We start from the raw sequence: 19,462 nt of genomic DNA on the forward strand, positions 1-19,462 counted from the left end.
CAGGCGGTAAGTTACCGCCTGGGTCGTACCTTTACCACCATGGCGTAAACGTAGTTTACGCCATGGTGGTTGGCCGACTTACCGCCCCATTCCGAGGTTGGCGGGGCGGTAAGTCCCCAATCCCCATTTACCCTTCCCCATTCCCATTTTTGCCCCATAGGGCATAATGGGAGTGGGGAAGGCGTTAATTACGCCACCGTAAATTACGGTGGCGTAATTAACATCAAGGTCCCTTAGCGCAAATGATTTTAACACCTGCTAAAAGCAGGTGTTAAAACCTCCATGGCGCTAAGGGACCTCGGAATCAGGCGGTAAGTGTCGGCGCTGTTTACGCCGCCGTAAACCCCTTACCGCCTGAGTCGTAATGAGGCCCATAGTCCCAATTGTGGTCAGCCGACACGTGTTCGACCGTGTGAGTCCTTATCAAGGCAATTAACTTTGAATAGACTTCCCCAAATGGGGTGGGGTGCTGATGAGCGGTCAGTCCAGTGTATGCCCTGCAATAGATTAGATGTGGACGCGTAATGGCGTCTAGGTCCGATGTCCGTTTGAGTGCCATGCTGCCCACCGTTCATGCTGTGTGTGGCCAAAGAAAATAATGTTGCGTATCAAAACAATATACTCCAATATTGTCCTCCTTTCATCAAGCAAGGAGCCAGCGTTGCACTGAAGGGGACTGAAGCAGCACAGGGTGCCCACCATCACCCATTTCTCTATTTGCTGATGCACACACAAGGGATGGGATCAGCATTCTGTCCCACCCCCCACCTGTATGAGGGACAGGAGTAGTGGGAGTGGACAAGATGCCGCCTTGGCTTTGGGGAACTTCAGGTTTAATACCTCAGGCTCACAGGTTTGTTAAGCAGTGAAGGCACGTGAATTTTTAGTGTAGTGGGGCATACATGGCCAGAGAGAGGGAACGTAGTGAAATGCCATCTGCAACTCAGGGGAGTCTGGGGGTCCCCATTAACCCTCAGAGAAATGCATGAACAAAATGTTGCATTGTACCACAAACATTTCTGAAATAGGAGCTAAAATCAATAAAATGTACAATAGGTTATGTCGGGGTAGCTGAAACAGGGGATTATCAGGCCGAGCGAAGCAAGGGTCTTTAACAAGGCGGCAACCTCGGGTGATCCAAAAAAAGTAATTTCATTAATTCAGTGGGACGCCGCTCGTGTCCCGTTGAATGAATGAAAATACTTAACCAAAATGGCCACCATGGTTCTAGAAGGCGGGGTTCCATAGGCAGCCCATATTCTATGAGCATGATGGCCGGAAAAGGGAAGCTTCTGCGGTAGCGGCGGGCGACGCCACCGCTGCCACAATCAGCTATGTGGGGAGGGGGTTTGGGAATTTGTTGACACAAAAAAAGATAAGAGATGGCGGAGGGGAAGATGGCGGTCCGTGGCAGTTTTGGCAGCCTGCGGGTTACATGGAACGCAGGCTGAGATTACATTTTTCAGCCTGCAATCCGTGGCATCTGTTTGACTGCAACTCCTAGCCTGGGTGCTGATATGTGTTAGTGTTAGCATTGCCACTGTAAATGACGTTTTCATACTATTTGTTTGCCTGACAAAAATCATAAAATCATGAGGGTTATATCAACAATATATGCCAACTTTGAGACCCCTTTGATGATGCCAGTGCCTCTGTATTTCCTTGCCTTTCTCCCCTTTGTCCAATTACTCTGTGGTCTTGGTTGCTTAGTTTTGCACTTGTGATGTATTAAGCACTTCCCTTACTCCTTTCCCTTTGCACTTAACCATTCGGAATGTTCCCAGGTGACTGTGAATGACGGGATTCCCCTTCCCTCTCCCCTTCTAAAGGGGCGCTAGGAAAACCGGCATTGCTCATGTTGGCACCTTACAAAAATTCAACAAACATACCAATAAATAAACTGTTCCAGCCTGTAACATCGGTACACGTTATACCGGTGTTGACTGCCATGCAGTGCCAAAAGAAAGTAATGTTATCTTTCCCCACAGTAAATACCAGCGCAGGGCATCCATCTCTTAATACTGCACAATCCCCAAAGAAAATAATGCGGCTTGTCACGACAATATATAACATAGACTTGCATGCTGTGAATGTACACAGAAAATGATGTGCCGCCTCAGCAATATATTCCATTAATTTACAGGGACAGGAAATAGGCCCAGACACTAATAATTCAGTCTACTATAATCAGGGACACTATTGATTTTTTTTCACCCCACACTGTTTGAGTTGTTTTAGGGAGTTGAATTCTGGCAAATAGTTTGTTCAACTCATGAAACCAGCCAATGTTTGCTTGTAAATTTGACCCACTCTAGCCAGTTTGTTCTGCAGTTTGAGCTTTGACCTATTACCCTATAGGCCAGTCTAAATCTGTTGAGGGCACTGAAACACGTTCTTGCCTCCGGTGCTCCAACTCTCCCAGGCCACACCTGACATTTAGCCCTGCTTTCCAACACGCACGCACGCACACACATTGCAGCCTAATGCAGTTACTTTGTTCTGGGACACTCCCACCTAGATAGGACTAGTATTTTAGTCCCGCTGAGGAAGGGGATGGCTAAGCAAAGGGAGCCTCTCATCACCTCCCCTTATCCCGGCTTTAGCATAGTGTAGGAGTGGAGTCAGTTTTCCTGCCATAACCCAAGCCTGTGTGAGAGACATGATAGGGAGAGTGGTCAAGCTCTTGCTTTACCCTGGGAACTATTTAAGATTGGTTCTCACAGGCTCCCATTTGTCACCGGCTTGTAGAGCCAATGCAACTAATGGCATGTCAACAGTACTTGGAGACAATAGCCATTAGAGAGGGAGGCTAGGTTAGACCACAAGATACTAATGGGCATTGTGCTTGAGTTGCAGCCGACCTGAAGGCAAGCTCCTCTGCCCTTGTAGGCCCACCACCACTGGTAACTATTGGCCAATGGTACTCCAACTATCAAACTCCGAAAAATGGTAGGCTGAGTTGGCTGTTCCTGCTTTTGACTCTACAGGTGTCGGCTGTGTACAAATATCTGAAGCAGTTATCTTGCAAGAAACAAGCACAGGGCATCGGTCGCTTTGAATCATCCCGCTGGTTTGTGACAACTATCTTAAGATGCACAGTAATTTAAAGGAATCTTTGATCTGTTAATAACAAGTGTTTCATTCCATCCCCAGCATTCACGTGTAAAAAGGTCTAGAAACGCAGGAAGCAATTGAGGAGGTGGTGGAAGGGGCCGCAACGGCAGGGGAGGAGGTGGAAGGAGCAATGGAGGTGGCCGATGTGGAAGCAGCAATGGTGCTGGTTCTTCTATCGCTGGCACTGGAAGAAACAACAGCAGAGGAACCAGAACTGCTTAAAAAGAGGATTCTACAAAGGAAACAATGTCAGTTTACTTTCTCACTTCCTGAGAAGTGTGTTCCACGCTTTTCAGTTATTACATGGATTGTGTAAGTGTAAATGTCACACATAGAGATACATATATATATATATATATATATGGGGACGTTATGGTTAAGTTGCCCTAACCAAAATCTGTACACTTCACTAAAACAAAAATGTCCTCCTCCCCTTTATGCTTCAAATTAAAACCGAAAACCCCCTGAAATTCGCCAGTTATGGTAAAGTAAGCCCTCAACCCTGCCACCACCCCTGTGCACTGCTAACACTAACACCCAGACCATGAAAGATGTCATCTCAAATGTGAATGCTGACATCAATGACGACATCACTTGTTTAGCCCCTTTGTTTTCCTTCCCTGCCATGCATATAGTTGTGCATTCAGTAAAAATATTTCACTAAAGGAATGTTATACTTCACAGTGCAACCAAACACCACTGCACATTCCCCCATTATAGTAAGCTAAGCAACCATAACTCGCACCATCTACGTGATTGCTAAGACTAACACCCAAGACATCAAAGATGACATCACAAATATCATTGATGACATCACTGAACGAGACAGAAGAAGACAGGATAAAAAGGATAGAGCAGAAAATGGACATATTGAACGACAATTTTCAAAGTTTACGGGAGTTTGTGGAGGACTGTGTGAGAGGAAAAGTTTGTTATCATTGCCCCACCTGCACCTGCACCTGCCCTGCTTCTCCATTCCCTAGTGATCCATCCCCAAACCTTGAACAGGAAAATAAACTTTTTGACAAAATATCCATCCCTTCTTCCCCTCACAAATCTTCTCCTCACAACCAGCCCGTGTGGAATCCTAATTCCCCCATATTTGTTTCAGTGTCCGCTTCCCCCACTATTTCTTTAGATTGATGTGTGTGTGTGCGTGTGTGTTTGAAATGTTTTTGTACAGTAGTTGTAGAGAAAGAGTTTGTGTGTAGAATTATTTTTTAAAAAGACGTAAAATGTTTGCGAACAGCGTGCCTGTTTGACCTATCCGCAAGCAATGGAATGTGGGTGCTGTCTAATGTCAAGTAAGACGGATGTGATATGTGACTGCATCATCTGTTGAAATTGTGCTTACATAAACAGAAAGGGGTGTCCAAAGGATATACTACCTCGGCGTACCGCTTGGAAACGAGATAATACATGTTTGTAGAACACACCAGATGTCCCGAATGGCTGTAAATGAGGAAAATGGGAGTGGGTGAAGGACAGTATAGCGGTCCATATCAGGCTCAGCCAAAATGGTGCCGTCCGTAGAACAGGCACGGTGGGCGGCAAGTTCGTAGGCAATCAAAATGGAGTTGTCCTACGGACACTGGAACTGTCCGTACAGTGAACATAGCATGCGTGCACATGCGCAGTAGAAACGTAAGTATTGCGAACATTGCGCCTGTTCCTAACTGTCCGTCTCACTTGTCTCACTTTGAAGTAGTTTGAGAACCCGAACACTGTCCGTAGGACACTTGTGCGTATGCGCACGTTTGATTCTTTGCATTTGCTGTCCAGGGGACTTTCATTACTGGGGCGGATGTGTTAAGAAGGTCATCATGTGACCGCACCTACGCTGAGCGCGGGGACTAAATTCCGCGGTTGGTGTGCTTCCGCAACAATACAAATAAACTTGTAGACACAAGGGAAAGTAGTGTAGAGTGTAAAAATGTAATTTCACACATCCCAAACAATAGGCCACCTCAGGACTTACTGTGTAAAATTTGTGTACCATTTTGTAGGGATGAAGACAGTCACGAGGCACACCCCTGCACCCTTACAAAAGGCCACACCCCCGAGCGCATCTTCATTGTCCTTCTAGCTATAGCGGATTGAGGTGTGTTGCCTTTACTGCTGTAGTGACCAAAAGGAAACTTATCGGTATGGCTTCCATGGCTGCTGTTGGGTCATTAGCCTCTACACCACCCCCAAACCCGTCAGCACCACAACCTCGCCAAGGGCCTGCAGAGAGATATATGGGTGAGAATGTAGAGATCGAGGAAGAAGAGGAGGAAGAGAATGAAGTGGAGGAACTCTGCAATAGGAGCACTCGGCGGGAGTCGTGGGTGTGGCGGTTGTTTTCCGTTTATGTGAAAGTACCAAAAGCACGTGCGAACCTGGTGAAGTGTAACCAGTGCGAGGTGGTGTTGAGTCGCGGGAGACTTGGAGCGTACAGTTTTGGTACTACAACCATGAAGCGACACCTCACTTTGTTCCACACTGTGGACATTCGCACGGTGGTGCCATGTGAAGAGCATAGTCGTTTGAGTTCCTCCACAGCATCCTCGGTATCTGATCCTCCCACCACAAGAGACACTCCTGTGGGGGAGCGGCTCCCTCCAGCTGCCTCACAAGCCATTCGCAATGCTGTTGACCCTTACCTTTCAAAGGTGACAGTAGTGTGCACGTATTGTGACACAGTACTCTGCAGGGGTGAGAGTTTTCAAAGTGCTTTTGAGGCTGCAGTCACTGAGCACCAGAAGATCTGCTCCTTACCTAAATAAAGCTCACCCTAAATCTTTCTCTGTTCAGTTGCCCTTTTTTATCCCCGTGGCTGGTCTCCCTTCCTTACCCTCCTTTCGCCTCTTCTCCTAGTGTAAAATGAACGTCAGAGCCGCCTTTCTCAGTATAACAATAGAACTATGAAGTGACGGCCGTAGACCCCGGCAGAGTTCTGAAAAACTTTGCAGACAGTCTTAGAGGAAAAAAAGGAGGTTGCAAGCAGAGCAAACGTAATAAAGTGCACGTTGGGAGTAAGCGGCGGCTCGGAAAAGAGCCTTTCAGTGGTGTGTTGTGTGGGACAAAAACAGTGGATTGGGGAAAACGGATTGTCAAATAGGTTAGTGTGATTGCAAAAGAGGTTGCAATGCATTTTGTACATTGCGAAGAAAAATCTGATTGCCAGCATATGTGAGGTGGACTCCATTTCTGCGGAAAATGAAAGTGCTGCAAAACAAAATGTTTTCATTGTGGAAAGAGGACATGCCAACATCTCTTAAAAATGCACACACAGCCTTATTAACATTGCATCTCGCTTTCTCCATTTGTGGACCAAATGCAGAAGAACGCAGCCATGTTTGTCTTTGGGCAATACGTGAAATAAGTATTTGACAATTTGGAAACATGTCCATGAGCTTCGCGAGTCCTTCCTTCATTGCAAATTGCAAAGAAATTCCAGATACATGGCCTAAACTGTTTCCTCCACAATGAATGATCAGTATATCTGGAGGACGCTCTGTCAGTAAAGTAACACAGAGAGGTACCAAGTCGAGCCATCTCATGCCACGCACGCCATGCCAGTGCACTTCCGCATGTGGAAATCCGAGATTTGTAGATAAACTGAAGCTTTCTTCATGCACTTCAACCAATTTATCCATGAGTCTCCCAAAATCCAGATAATCTGTTTTCGAGCATGGAAAACCATGGTTGTGTGGTCTCCTGTGAGGGAGAAGACGGTCTTACTAAAGTATGTCGGTCAGAACACACCTACTGAACTTTCTGGACCAATCCCTAGCTCCTCTCATTCTCATTTACATCCGACTCCACCCTTGAATCCCCGGTGGTGATATGTGCTGGCTGCTAACTACCTCCATGTTCGCGGACATGTACAGGATCAGAGCGTGACAACAGTACATTAAAGTACTATTCCCCTTTTTCTCCTTTAAGATAGGCTCTGAAAAGAGCCATTTTTTTATTTTTGGCCAGATACCGTACAGACATCTGGTATTTTATGTATTTCTTTTCCTTGCTTTACTCTTGCAAACATTACAGAACCTTCTCTAAAGCAAGTCTTACGTTCCAAAAGAACATTGCATTTCCCAAAGAAGATAGCGCAACACCATCTCCTTCAAAGTAATGCGCATTGCTTGGAGCAATGTTATCGTGGCTACAAAATAACATCCCAACTCGTAGCATGAATGCACGGATGCCGCGATTGATGATACACCTCCTGATGCTTTGATCTGGACAGAAAACAGAAGTGTTGTTCCATTGTACTCTCGGGAGTGAAGCAGAAAAAATTACTTTCGTTGTTGGGAAGATGGTCATGAGTGCTTCAACCAACTGTGCCAAATCTGCCAACAAAGTACGTGAAGTCAGGTATCCCAAATGGCAAGCACTGTAGTGCAAAATTACCACATGAGGAGTGGTCATTCTACGCATGTCTCCACAAATTTGCAGAATTGCTGCAGCATTGGCATCAGTGTCAGCACTCCACACCACCTCCACTCCTCGCACATCAAAATGGTGTGCCACATGCCTACTCTCGGCATAGTGTGGTAAGCCTTGCACAAAAATGTCTCCAAGCATCAAAACCCTGACCCTCTCCACCTCTGCTATCTTCAGTGTGTGCACCATCTTTCTACACAAAAGAGTAATGTGAACATCTGATTGGCTGATGCCTAAAATCGCCTTTTCAGGCAGGATTTGCTGTAGAAACCCGTATGTGATGCGCCCTACCAGCGGACAAGTGTTGCCTACGTGTGGCATGTAACTCTTACCCAGTCCTTCCACCCTTTCTACAGCGGTACCAAAGCGAGTCCCTCATTGGACACAACTAAGCGGTCACACAATCATCCACCAATCACATAGAACATCGCTAATTTTAACTCTGTCATCAACATTGCACACTTCGATATTACTATCAATGATTCTGAATGGAAGTCGCATACCATTGCAAAGCACCTACTTCACAAGCTACTGTGCAAGGATTGCGAATTTCTACGTACAGCTCCATACATGTCCACATGCATCAGTATTGAGTACAGGTATGTATATTTTAATCAGAGAACATGTGGAAGCCTTATGATTTAAATTAGACAAAATAATGCCTCTAAATGTCCATAGGGAATACATAACAACGCTCCCCCTTTAAAGTGCAAGATTGCCGATTTGTCATTCACAAATTGCACGACTGCTTACTGTCTTCCGCATAACCTGTACATAAGTTGCAAGCATGCCTATTTAGGGCAGACCTCAATTTTGTATGTGAAAATGTCGGAGTTCTGTACTCTGTACGGCCTACAGTAATGCTACTTGCAATGTGATCGTATGAGAATAGTAAGCGCTCCCGATTGTAGTGCTGACATTTCCTTCTGAGGGTCTCCCGATTTTTCGACATTGTGCTTTTCATTAACAAGTACAAAATGTTTCCCCATCTAGTACTTTGCCCTTTCTCTTACAAACCTCTCTCCTATGCATAGTACACTTTGTAAAGAACAAGGCATTTCCATACCCTTAAAAGATTTAGTTATTTTGAAGGACTTTCAAGTACCATATTGCAAGTACTATGCAAAGACTGCACAGAGTGAAGTGAAATGTGCACGTGCACTGGGTTGAAATATGAAAGTTCAATCCTCTGACGAAAGAAGCACAAGTAATGTCTGCAATATCATCGCTGCTGCAAACACACAAATTAATTGATTTTGTTTTTTTAATTTGCAGTGAAGACTACTCTCCTGAGAATCAACAGCATCTACACTGCAGAAGACATATCCGAAGAAACCTGGTCATCTTGCACAAAAAAGTAAGTACAGTACAACCTTTATATTGTAACTACTCCTTAAAGAGGCTGCGTGGGTTATTTGTTTATTTTGGGCACCAAAGCAAGCATTGATTTGTAAACCATTCTACCTACAAATATCCATTTATTGAACAAAGAATAACAGGCAGAATGGCTGACAAATCCCTGTGTGTTTGGTACTGAAATAACATAGGTAATCCTTAGAAGGTTAGATTGTGAAAAGAAGTTGCTGTAGCAAGTTTTTGGCATTTCGGTTATTAATAATGGTTCTCGTCACAAGTAGGCTACTTTGTAGTCTCATCTGAAGCACATTGTAGTAGTATACAAACAGTAAAGTAGCCTTACCAAATGATTGTTACAGTTCACTGTACAATGACACACCATGACAAATAGCTTCCCCATCAGACTTATGCACACATGCACACTGCACACATACATTGGACAACAGACCAAAGTATATTTTTTTCCTCATCAGACACCAAAGAATGCCTACCAAAAAGCAACTCCGTAGAAAGGAACGCAGAATTAGAGCAAAGAAAAATAAAGGTGCCCAATGTAAGCATCCACCTGTTGTGGAGTTTGTAGGGAATATTGGTACAAACCAGCTAATGCAGTTGGGTAACATAATAAAGGAAGTCTCAAATACCAAAACTGTACCTCCTCCATCAAAAAGTGTCACAAAACACAGAAATGTTGTCAAAATAACGGCTGCCAGTACAGCGAACAATTTTCTTAATAATCCTGATAGTGTAAGATGAACCCATAGTAAAAAAAGTATTTTAGCAAAAATGTTTCATCACAGAGTCCTTCAGAATCTACTAAGAAGAGGACCAAAATCATCCTCACCCCTTAAAACATACCGTAGAATGTTAATTCTACAAGCACTCGTGGACAGTGCAAGCCTTCTCAAAAGGAAGTTGTTCATATTAGTGTTAAATAGGATGAAAGCACTAACAAAACTAAGTACCAAACTACAAAAGAAACTCAGCAATAAACGGAATGTGAACAAAAATAATTTCTTGCATGTTTGTGGTGGTGAATGGAGTCACACAACAACCACAGAGCCATATGAGGGTATGAGAAAATCAATACTACCATCATGGAACAAGAAACACTGCTTACAAAACTATCTCCTGAAAACTCAGAATGACCTCTCGATTCAGCAGAACCACACCGTCCAGTATAAAAATGGCCGTGCACATCAATGTATGCCATTCCAAACAAAGCTTTCAAATCTTTACGTCAGTTCCTCAATCAATATGTAAAAGGTAAAGACAAAAGTAAAATGAAAGTGCTGCAAAATATGGATATTTGTGCAGTGCGGAAAGACACAGGACTAAAAGGACATTCATTAGCCTGCATTTCTGGGCCCATTTGAAAAAGTACCTTCCATGATATCAAAAGAATATCAGTACACCATTCCAATGTAAGAAATTTAGTGTATAAAATATACTATGCAAAACGTCCAGCTTCAGAATTAGGCAATTTAAATACCACTCTTCTGCATGGTACACCCAAATACTTACAAGAAGAAATGGACCGTATTCAGAAAAAGTATTTTTGAAGTGAGAGCCACGTAGAAAATGCAACAGTTTTAGAACATAGTAGTGACAATTCTGGACATAGCAACCTTCTATTACACACATACTGAAGTACCAAACCATGTGTGTGTGTGTTGCCGCAGAACGTTTTACAAAAGGAACACAAAAAATGTGGACATAGCATACAAATTAGAAAACAATGAAGACTCTAAATGGTTTGAATTATCTTTGTACCTTTTAGCTGAAAACAAATATGAAATAACTGCCTAATATGTTGCAGTTACTGTACTGCAAAATTAGACAACAACCACACTCCTTCACGTGCTTTTACAAATAATTTGGAATTGTTTCCATTACCAAAAATCCTGCAACAGCTCAATTTGTATGAGAGCATAATAATTCAAACAGTTCACCCATATCAAGCAATTATACGCCTTCATCCAAAAACAGCAAAATCACCTTCCTCTGAATTGGTGAAAGGCATTTGTGCAAATTAGTTTACTTTCCATTAGATCTAACGGAAAATATACACACTCTAGGAGTGGAACGTTCAATAGAGCATTCTTTAATAGTCTTGGTAAATGGAGTACCAACAAAGGACAAAATAATTTGCCAACAATTAGTGGACCTACACAAAGTTAGACAAGCATTGCAGTATCTAAAAGACAATAATGAGTACTACAAGGAAATAAATATTGATAAAAGCTTACGGTAATCAACTGAAATAATTCAAGAGCCATCAGAAACTGGACAATTCGAACTTCTGGATCCAGCTACAGTATCCACTCTTTTGGCCCATTACACAATTCATGCATTGCATTCCAATGAAAGCATAGATGATGCACTAGAAACTTACCAAATGCGACAAACCAAAGGGTCACTAATGAGTATTTGGGAAAAAAGTATAGAAGCACGTGCTTTTCCACTGCTATTTCCTATTGGCAAAGGTGGAAGATACGATGATAGACCCACTCAGATTGGGGCATCAGAATACTGCTCATTACGAATGTATTCGCAAGATCCCAGATTTAGACAAAATGTGGAATACATATTCCACCTACTCTATGAAAGTGAATTAGCAACACTATGTTATGGATTTGCACACATTCTTAAATCTGGAACTCACTTTCAAAATATGTCAGCTACACAGTTAATACAAAAAGTACAAGAAAAAGATGAGGTTTTACAATCAAGTATAACAAATGTATTTGCAAGCATGCGTGGTACAAAGGAATACTGGTTCAGACGGCACAGAGACGTGCGTTGCATGATCTGAAACCTTGGACCACCAACTTGGTTTGTTACGCTAAGTTGTGCAGAATATGCATGGGAAGATTTACGTGAGTTCCTACGCATAGCAAACAGCAACAAAAACAACATAGAAATATTAACACCTGGAGAACTTTGCTCTCTAGATCCATTTAATGTGTCAAGATATTTCCATCATCATTTCATTGCAATACTATTCTTTATTTGCAATAAAACTGTTCCTCCCCTTGGAGAAGTGCACACTTCTTTTGGAGAAAAGAATATCAAGCGAGAGGAGCACCACATATTCACATGCTGTTATGGATCAAAGGGGCACCAAAATTTGGGCATGACAGTGATAGCACTGTTTTGCAGTTTATCCAAAAATATGTCACATGTGAAATCCCTTCACAACAGTCACATAGTGAGCTGCATGGGCAGATTTCACACTTTCAAAGACACAAATGTGGCAAATATTGTCGCCGCAAATACAAAAACAAGGATAAATACTACACCAAATGCTGCTTTGGTTTCCCTAAACCAGTTACAGAAACAGGTGAAGTGAACAACTTCATGTCTTCAGTTCGACATAGTGTTAAAGGTTAAAGGTAAATCACCTAAGAACACGTATTATATAAAAAGAAGGGAAGAATCAAAATATATCAATCATTACAATGCAATCATTGCCCTATTATGGAATGCAAACATAGATGTGCAGTACATTGCAGACAATTCAACTGCTGTTGCACGATATTTTACAGCCTACTTGACAAAAGCAGAAAAGACAGAGCTTCAAGACCTCTGGGATGACCTAGCATCAGACAAAACATTATCACAGAAATTGTACAGCCTAGGCATAAAAATGCTCTCTCATAGAGAATGTGGGCCCTATAAAGCAGCAGATCGTTTAAACGGCACTGCTTTGTACGGAAAATCAGACAACATTGTATGACTCAGTGTTGGTCCTGCAAAATCTAGAAAAAGAGTGCTAAACTCATATGAGGACATAGAAACAATTGCCAGAAATGATCCCGACAGCCAAGACATTCTAAAAAACTATTTACTGGACACATACAATCCGAACAGGAGTACCACTCTGGAAAGCATGTGTCTATACCACATAACTCAAAACTTTGCATACAAAAATAATGTAAAACCTGATGAAAGCAACCGTAGATTTAGAGTGACCGATTGTGAAGGGAGCTTAGTGAAAACAAACAAAGCTTAATTAATCATGTGAAATTGTCATTAAAAACTCCTCAATAGAAAGAACTATATTACATATCTCTGTTACAACCTTTCAAACCATGGAGAAAAGAGGAAGACATACTAGATAATTATGAGTGCTATGAAGATGCTTTCAAAGCAAATGAAAGCACTATCACCGATGTAAACTTTACGCAGTACAAAACAATGTTACACAATGTGCAGCAACAGGAAGAACTTCAGGCCCAACTAGATAAAGACTCTTCCGACAGTAGTCAACCTTCTGTAAAAGGAAGTCAAGAACCATTAGGACAACCACTCATAGCAAATGAGGCTGAAGTAGCTATGGCAGAAGTAGAAAACACCATGTATCAGTATCAAGAAGATACAGAAGACTTAACTGTACAACAAGCAAAACTTAACAACAATCAGCGCACCATTTTTGAAGACGTAACAAAACAAATTGTACATGGTGTACAACACGAAAATAAAGAATGTACCTGCCAAAATTACAAACCTATACTGCTGTACGTCAGTGGTGAAGCTGGATCAGGGAAAACATTCTTAATCAAAATCATCAGCAAGTTCCTTCAACGATTGACAAACAACAAACTGTCAGCTGTTGTGACAGCCCCCACAGGTTTAGCTGCCTACAACATAGACGGTGTGACTTTACACCGAATACTACTGGTTCCAGTAGAGCATCAAAATAAATTAGACTACTACAAACTTTCTGCAGAAGCTGCAATGGAATTACGTAGAGTATTGCAACAAATGAAAATGCTACTAATAGATGAAGTGAGCATGATCTCCAACCTAATGTTGGCTTTGATTTATCTCAGATTGCAAGAAGTACTTAAAAATAATAACAAAGAACTCTTTGCAGGGAAACTCATTATCGTTTTCGGAGATCTTCTACAATTGACAACAGTGAAAGGTGAACTGATTTTTAAAACCTTAGGCCACAAACTCTGCCGGAAAACTGTTGGTAGCCTAGGTAATGTTAACATTTGGCAACATTTCCAATACAGAGAATTAACTGAAAACATGCATCAATCTGCAGATCTCACTTATGCCAACATCTTAAAAAGTATTAGAGTTGGTGTATTATCACAAGAAGCACAAGCTTTATTGAAAAACCGGCATATACATGCACTTTATGGCGATGTTAGGCCACTTACCTGGGGGGGGTGGGACGCTGCCGGTCCTGGCGGATCTATCCAAGGTTTCGGTTAGTAGGGAGAGGAGTCTCCCGACGTCCAAAACCCCGGATTGATTTCGGTGCGCGCATGCGTCGCAACACACAGAGGACGGCGGCTTGCGTCTCAAGCCTCGTAGTAGCTCCTGGGCTGAGTGGCTGCGCATGCGTGGTGCAGCCTGCGCTCCAGGTCTCGGCTTCATGCCGAGGGCCGTAAATAGCGGCTGAGTCAGTGAACGAATCGCGTCTTAACGCGGTTCGTTCCTGACCAGCCGTAGCAGTGCCCGCCTTCAGTTTCGCCTTCCTACCTGTTTCCACCTTTCTGCCGGATTCCCTGTTCCCTGGGTTCCTACCTTGCCTGCCTTGCTTGGTTCCTGTCTTCCAGGCCCGGATCTCTGGCTCTAGCCCCTCCTGGATCACTGTGGGGTTCCCAGCTGTGCAGTCTGATTTAGAATCAGCCATCCTTTGCCCTCTTGGTTGGTCCCTGACCCTGGCCTTGCCTTTTGGCTTCTCTTCCCCGTTTGTTCCCCTTGGTTCTCCAGTTGGCAGTACATCACTATCTCCAGCATCCTGATCTCCTAGCTTCTTCACCCTTCTCGCTGTGGTACCCAGACCCTGCAAGTACCACCCTGTGCATCTCTCTCTCCTTGGCTGAAGCATCACCTTGTCCTACCGAGAAGGATTGGTCTTGCTACCCTAAAGACCTTCAGCCAGTGACATTCCATCAGTCTGGCCTCCCCAGTACGGACGCCTTCCAAGAGTCCTGCCTCCACAGGTGCTGCCCGATCCCGGGACACACACCTTAACAGGCGATAATGCATGTGCAACTGATGTTATGGAGCAAATAGGGCACACAAATGTCATTTGTATGACCTTAATGTCAACTCATGCAAGCTGTTTCAAATTCAATGAAACAATGTTAAAGAAAGAAATGCAAGAAATAATAGAAATTAGCACCACAGACAAACTAGACGTACATGGTATGACAGTACCCATGTGTGAGCAAGCCACAACAAGACTAAATAGTTTAGAAAATTCAATCTCCAACTCATTAAATTGTAGAGTAATGCTTAAACTTAACCTTGACGTAGAGCAAGGGATAGTTAATGGAGCACAGGGCACAATTATTGGCTTTCAATCATACCCACGTGATAGCAACATTCAGTTTGTAAATATGCGCTTTGATAAAGTTTCAGAAGTGAAAAGGATAGGGCGCTCAATTGCTCGATTCCTTCTCTTCAAAGACATGTATGTACGTAGAGAGGAATTTTCTCTAACTCTTGCATATGCAGTTACCATTCATAAATCCCACGATCTTACCCTAGAGAAAGCATTGATAGATATAGGAAACACAGTGTTTAAGGAAGGCATAAGCTACGTAGCATTATCACGCTTGCGTACACTTGAAGGTCTATTGCTAATAAACTTTGATTCAAGTAAAGTCAAAGCTGATATTCCTTGCATTCTAGAATACAATAGATTGCGTTCACTGTACACCCCTCATCTGAAACAATACCCTGTTCCAGATAAAGTGAAACGTGGTAAAAGAAAAGTAAATGAAACAGAAATGCAACAGAATGCAACAGCAAATTCCACAAAGAAAAGAAAAGAAGCTAAAGTTCCATCAATTGCCGCAAACATAGAAGAAACTATTAGGGAATGTAAACCATTCACGTCGGCAAAGAAGCAACAGAAAAACCGAAAAATGCACTCTGATACAGAACTTGCTGGCCCATTCAAATTTACAAATGAAAGTGGGGTAAGTTGCTATGCAAATGTAGCAATGAATATTCTATTTCAATTGCCACCAATTGTTAACAATATTTACCTACACAGTACAGACTAATTGTGTTTGCAAATGTTAGTGCTGCATAGAAATGCAGCAAGCAATCCTGACAACACATACAGTGTTCATGGAGTAAGGCGACAATTGGACAACTGTGCTGGAATGGTGAGATTCACTATGAACTCACAAGAAGATCCACAAGAATTTCTAATGTACATACTATTAGTATTGGAAAACAAAAGCATACTTGTAAATGAAATCTTCCAAATTTCGTACATGTGGAAACATACATGCACTCTCTGTAGAAAAGTGATACAGGAAGAAATCCCAAATGAGCGATTTGTGTATGTTTCCATACCAAATGGTGAGAGCATTCCATTTCAGCAACTTGTACAAAATGCAAACCATGGCAGATTATGTAGTATTTGCAATTCAGACAATCGCTCCACCTTACTGATACAATCACATAGTGCCTACATAATACTTATGCTACAGCGTTATAATGCAGATGGCACCAAAAACAACTGCAAACTTACTGGATTCACACACGGTCAAGTGTCACTTGGAAGGAAAACCTTTACAACAGTAGGAATAATCTGCCATGCAGGAGCTACAACCAATGCAGGTACTACACTGCATACATTAAAAAGAATTCTGGATGGTTTGAATGCAATGATAGCACCATTACTCTAAAGCAGAGGTTGCCAGCTAACCTAACAAATGCGTATTAAATGTTCTTGAAGCCAAAATTTATGAAATAATGTGTACTTCAAGATTGTCAACAAAGTATGTGAAAGACTACAAACAGTTACAATACGCCCACAGGTATCTAACTACCCAACAGGATGGAAGAATGATACAAATAAATGATTATCACAGATCGTTGGAAACAAATACACAGGTAGAATATGCCTATAGGTATCTAACTGTTGTTAAAAATCATCAGGAAGGCAACAAAGAAAACATGAATGGGAAAGATGAAGGAAACAGGATATAACAACGACACAAATGAATGAGTATCACAAATCTGTAGGAACTAATGCACAGTTAGAATACGCCTAAAGGTATCTAACTGTTGTTAAAAATGGGCAGGAAGGCAACAAACATAACATTGATCAGAAAGATAAAGCAAACACTGAAAGGAAAAAATGAAGTAGTTAGTACCATAGGAAATTAAGTTTTTCCCCCAGACTCAAGGTTTAGAAAAGCAAACACAGAAACTGAGCGCAATGCAAAGTACACTGGTTTGTAAACTAAATATGAGGGTAAAAAAAAAAGTTAACTGTCTATTATGCAATGCAGTAACTTTAAAGAAAAAATGCAAACACTAACACACCTTTTTCTTTCATCACAGAAATGGAAAAAGTGATACTTCCGCCAAGCACGATAGCCAATTAAAAAAAAGTATGTGGATTCAGAACAAAGTAAGCAGTAAGTATATTGGCAGGCATTTTCTACACATGGGAATGTACAAGTCTAATCTATGGTACTAATATGCTGCAGTGCCTGTAGGCTGCCCTTCCATCTTCGATGAGTAACCTACCACCTACGCCTTACAACCAAGGTACAAGGAGTATAGTTCCTATCCACAATCATCGCTGCATGTGGAAACCATGGTCCTTGTAAATTAGCTGCTTATAAATTTACTTTTCGGACCATCGTCTGCAGCCATGAAGTTAAGACACTAGGGCATCAACACAACTAGCACATTCCACCACACCCATATTGACTTGTAACTCCACTGCTTATGACTTCATTATTGCGTGCATGGGCTTTAGCCATGCACCCAAGAGTGCAGGGTTTCCCCACAACCACCTCAGTGATGTGTGGTAGTGGGGGTTATTCTGTAGGTGTGTTATCCTTCCACGTCTAATACCACTTTGTTCTTGGATGCATGGCCTGGCCATGCACCCAACACAACACGCACTCCCCACAACTTGCCAATCAAAATGCAACACTACAGGTGTATGCATGGGTGGCACATGCGGCGGTGGTTGTGGCCAGGGCCTACTGTCTTGGAAGTAAGGCCTTTGGCCTTCGGCCGACGGCCATGCATCCAATACTCCAGGCCCTGGCCACAACCACCGTAGCATGTGCCACCCATGGTGGTGTACTAATGAATATAATAATAGCCATTGGAAAAAAGAATGCATTCACAGCATTTTGTCAATTTCAATGTTCCCTAACACCACACGTGCCCTTACAAATGTAACAACTCCCCTGTGCAGTACTGCACGGGCTGAAATACTGGCCTTATTGGACCCCTCATTTTCTGTGCGTACAAGGAGGCCATAGAAAATATGTCATTAAGTAGGTATAAGTGTACTGTGCGTACAAGATGTCCATAGAAATTACATCATGACGACCGCCCCCAGAACAAATGCACTGATCACCCATATCTTACGACTCTAGCCCCTGGCCACAACCACCTTAGCACGTGCCACCCATGGCGGCGTACTAATGAATATAATAATAGCCATTGGAAAAAATAATGCATTCACGGCATGTTGTCAGTTTCATTGTTGCCTACCAATACGATGAATATAATAATAGCCATTGGAAAAAATAATGCATTCATGCATGTTGTCAATTTCAATGTTGCCTACCAATCCGCGTGTGCTTTCAACAGTTACAAATTTCCTGTCCACTACATGGACTGAAGTGTTACAAATTTCCTGCCCACTACATGGACTGAAGTGCTATCGTTATTACACCCCACATTTACTGTGCGTACAAGGTGTCTATAGAAATTACATCATGACGACCGAAGAACAAATGCATTGATCACCCATGTCTTACTGTCTGAACCTTTACCAATGCTGTGTGACACAGCAAAATAGTTTAATGAAAAAAGCATGTGTACGCTGGTTGTTTCTCCGCTTTCTGCAGATCCAAGATGTCGGGCGCATCCAAACCATCTGACGCAGAACACGTCTCGCAGCAGCCAATGGGCAGAGATGTCGAGTGTCCGCGGTCATGACACCAGCCCCTTAGCCAATCGGTATCTTGTTCGTTGACCGAACAGGGAAGTGTGATCGTGGAGCGAACATAGATATCACTAATTATTTCAGACCTACTTTTTGATAATTATAAAGAAACATACTGCACGGATGGTGACCAAATTTACAAAAGCACGCTTTCTGGACAAAGCCCCTGTACCTGCCGCAGATTTCGTCAAAATCCATCCAGCGGTTTCACCTGTAGCCGTGCGCAAAGTTTTCCCCCCATTCAGTCTATGGGAAAAAAAGACCTTTTGGGACCCCCCTATAACTTTGCCCCCCCTGGCCCAAACATCTCCAAACTTTGCAAAATAATTCAGGGTGGGCCATATACTGCAAAGTTTGGTGAGAATTCGTCCAGGGGGACGGAATTACAATCTGCCCAAAAAGTGCTCTTCCTATGGAAACAGCAACTTAACCATAACTACACGGCCCCTACCGTGGCCGTGTAATATATATATATATATATATATATATATATATATAGGTAAATAATTAAATAGCTCACGATGTAACAACATACAGGTTGTTGTGGGGTTGCATGGCTTCAGAATTACAATTTTAATTAAATAGGCCAATGCTAAA

Source organism: Ambystoma mexicanum, chromosome 2q (assembly GCF_040938575.1).
Source record: "Ambystoma mexicanum isolate Mex_15411 chromosome 2q, UKY_AmexF1_1, whole genome shotgun sequence".
Lineage (NCBI taxonomy): Eukaryota > Metazoa > Chordata > Amphibia > Caudata > Ambystomatidae > Ambystoma > Ambystoma mexicanum.